Source organism: Stomoxys calcitrans, chromosome 5, assembly GCF_963082655.1.
Source record: "Stomoxys calcitrans chromosome 5, idStoCalc2.1, whole genome shotgun sequence".
Lineage (NCBI taxonomy): Eukaryota > Metazoa > Arthropoda > Insecta > Diptera > Muscidae > Stomoxys > Stomoxys calcitrans.
Window position 1 is genome coordinate 19,193,961 of NC_081556.1, and position 4,283 is coordinate 19,198,243.

The window sequence follows — 4,283 nt, forward strand, 5'->3', positions numbered from 1 at the left end:
ACCCCATAAAGTATATATATTCTTGATCGTCGTGAAATTTTATGTCGATCTAGCCATGTCCGTCCGTCCGTCTGTCTGTCGAAAGCACGCTAACTTCCGAAGGAGTAAAGCTAGCCGCTTTAAATTTTGCACAAATACTTCTTATTGGTGTAGGTCGGTTGGTATTGTAAATGGGCCATATCGGTCCATGTTTTGATATAGCTGCCATATAAACCGATCTTGGGTCTTGACTTCTTGAGCCTCTAGAGTGCGCAATTATTATCCGATTGGAATGAAATTTTGCACGACGTGTTTTGTTATGATATCCAACAACTGTGCCAAGTATGGTTTAAATCGGTTCATAACCTGATATAGCTGCCATATAAACCGATCTGGGGTCTTGACTTCTTGAGCCTCTAGAGTGCGCAATTCTTATCCGATTGGAATGAAATTTTGCACGACGTGTTCTGTTATTATATCCAACAACTTTGCCAAATATGGTCCAAATCGGTCCATAACCTGATATAGCTGCCATATAAACCGATCTTGGGTCTTAACTTCTTGAACCTCTAGAGGTCGCAATTCTTATCCGATTGGAATGAAATTTTGCACGACGTGTTTTGTTATAATATCCAATAAATTTACCAAGTATGGTTCAATTCGGTCCATAACCTGATATAGCTGCCATATAAACCGATCTTGGGTGTTGACTTCTTGAGCCTCTAGAGTGCGCAATTCTTATCCGATTGGAATGAAATTTTGCACGACGTGTTCTGTTATTATATCCAACAACTTTGCCAAGTATGGTCCAAATCGGTCCATAACCTTATACAGCTGTCATATAAACCGATCTTGGGTCTTGACTTCTTGAGCCTCTAGAAGGCGCAATTCTTATCCAATTTGAACGAATTTTGGCACGTAGTATTTTGTTATGATATCCAACAACTGTGCCAAATATGGTTCAAATCGGTTCATAACCTGATATAGCTGTCATATAAACAGATCTGGGGACTTGACTTCTTGAGCTTCTAGAGGGCTCAATTTCTATTCGATTTGGCTGAAATTTCGCAAGACGATTTTTATTGTTACTTTCAACATCTATGTCAAATAAAGTACAAGTCGGTTCATAATCTGATATAGCTGCCATGTAAACCGATCTGGGATCTTGTTTTTTCCTAAGACTGGTTGCGCGTCTTACTGCCTTTGATTACAGGTACCATGCCATCCACACCTATAGTAGAAGTTACACGCAGCCGGAACGTGGCGGCCTGGGTTTTAGTCTTTTGTGGTCTGCAGGAGGCAAAACTGCACTTAGTATGGCGCAACTCCGATTTCGCTGAAATTTGTAGTGTACATGTTGGTTGAACCTAGGAACACGAATCAGCGGACCGTTTTTGAGGCAAAGGCCCCAGGGGCCCCCAAAGGGCCAAAATCCCTCCCCCACATGGGGAAGTGAAATAACCTACGAAATATGGGAACTAAATGAAAATTATTGTCCAGTAGATAGGAATATGCAAAATCCTAAAAATTGGACCCGGGAAGGACCTACGGGGTCTTAAGAATTTTGTACCTTGTTAACATAGGCAATATAGGTATCAAATGAAAGGTACCAAGGAGTAGATTACGATAGATATGGAAAATAAATCAAGTAAGAGCGTGCTCAGTTCAGCTGGGCCGAATCGTATATACCCTCCACCATGGATCGCATTTCTCGAGTTCTTTGCTCGGTATCTCTTTTAAGGCAAACAAAGATTAATGGATAAGAATAGTTTCGCTATTCGCGCTATATCAAATTAATGTCCGATACGAACCATAAATGAATTGAATATTAAAGACCATAGTAGAAGTCATTGGGTAAAATTTCATTCTATTTGGATAAAAATTTCATCTTGTAGGGGTTGAAGAAGCATAATCAGACCATTTTGGACACGCATGCAGAAGGTCATGGGAGACGCTGTTCAGCCAAATTGGATAAGAATTGCGCGGATGGGTTTATATGGCAGATATATCAGGTTATAAGCCGATTTAAACCATACTTAATACAGTTTTTAGCCAAATCGGACGAGAATTGCGCCCTCTAGTGGCTCAAGAAGTCAAGATCTAAGATCGGTTTATATGGCAGCTATATCAGGTTATGGACCGATTTGAACCATACTTAGCACAGATTTTGAAAATCACCATAAAACACTTCGTGCATAATTTCAGCCAAATGCGATAAGAACTGCGCCTTCTAGTGGATCAAGAAAGGAAGGCTTATATGACAGGTAGAATTGCGCCCTCTAGAGGCTAAAGAAGTCTAGGTCCCAGACCGGTTTATATGGCAGCTATATTAGGTTATGTACTGATTTGAACCATACATTGCACAGTTTTTGAAAGCCATAATAAAACGCTTCGCTCAAAATTTCAGCCAAATCCGATAAGAACTGCGCCCTCTAGTGACTCAAGAAGTCAAGATACAAGATCGGTTTATATAGCAAATATATCAGGCTATAAACCGAATAAAACCATACCTAGCACAGGTCACAGCAAAACACCTCATGCAAAATTTCAGCCCATTGGAATGAGAATTGCGCCCTCTAATGGCTTAAGAAGACAAGATCCAAGATCGGTTTATATGGCAGCTATATCAGGTTATGGTCCGATTTGAACCATACTTAATACAGATGTTGAAAGTCATGACGAAACACCTGATGCCAAGTTTCAGCCATATCGGAAGAGAAATGCGCCCTCTAGGGGCTCCAGAAGTCAAGATCCAAGATCGGTCTATATGGCATCTACATTTTAAACTGACCTTCACTGATAGAAAGTATTTGTGCAACATTTCAAGCGTCTAACTTTATTCCTTCGAAAGTAAGTGCGCAGACGGACAGACAGACTTAAAGTGTCATGACGATCAAGAATATTTATACTTTATGGGGTCTTAGACGAATATTTCTAGGTCTTACAAATGGAATGGCGAAACTAGTATACCACCATCCTATGGTGGAGGGCATGTAGATAATTTAAGCTTTGAATGAAAGAAACATTTTTGAAAACAATTGCGCGGGTAGATTACCAATATGCAAAAACATGTCCAAAAACTGAACCCGGGGAAGGACCAAGGGGTCTTGAGAATTTTGAACCCAGGTCACATAGACAATATGGGTATCAAATGAAAGGTACAAAGGAGTAGATTACGATAGATATGCAAAAAGTAATGCAAACAAATGTGGTTTCCAGAGGCTTAAGAAGTCAAATCGGGGGATCGGTTTATATGGGAGCTATATGAGGTTTTAGACCGATTCGGACCGTACTTTGCACAGTTGTTGAGATTCATAACGGTACACTTTATGTAAAATTTCAGCCAAATCGGATAAAAAACGCGGCTTGTAAGGGCTCAATAAGTCAAATCGGGAGAACGGTTTATATAGGAGCTATATCTAAATCTGAACCGATATGGCCCATTTGCAATTCTTAATGACCTACATCATTATTAAGTATCTTTTAAAAAGTTTCAGGCGGCTAGCTTTAAGCATTCGGTTGTTATCATGATTTCGACAGACGGACGGACATGGCTAGATCGACTCAGAACGTCGAGACGATCCAGAATACATATACTTTGTGGGGTCTAAGACGACTATTTCTAGGTGTTACAAACGGAATGACTTGATAAGTGTACCCCCAACCTATGGTGGTGGGTATAAAAATCGGCGGTGCGCCCTATATGGTGCAGTTTTCCCCTGCGGGCAACAATTTTCCTTCAAGCGGTCCTGCTACTCGCAGGCCATCGTAGCGCAAAGGTTAGTACGTCCGCCTATGATGCTGAACGCCCGGGGTCGAATCCTGACGAGACCATCCGAAAAAATTGTCAGCGGTAGTTTTCCCCTCCTAAAGCTGGCAACATTTGTGAGGTACTATGCCATGTAAAGCTTCTCTCCAAAGAGGTGTCGCTCTGCTGCTCGCCGTTCGGACTCGGCTATAAAAAGGAGGCCCCTTATCATTGAGCTTAAAATTGAATCGGACTGGGGAGGAAATTGGCTAGTTGCGAGTAGCAAATGCAAATTTTCCCCATGAACATTCCACTAAGGAACAGGGGCAAACATATCACCCCTGTTCTTTAGTGGAATGTTCATGGGCAAAATTTGCATTTGCTACTCGCAACTAGCCAATTTCCTCCCCGGGACGAGTTGGACCTCATTAAAGAACATTTTTTAAGAATTCTATGTCTGCTCCTTAAAAATGAAAATATTTTCCGTTTTGTTGTTGTACTGTATTTGTTTTACTTAAAACGATTTAACATCAGTGTAACAAAAATTTTTCCCAGT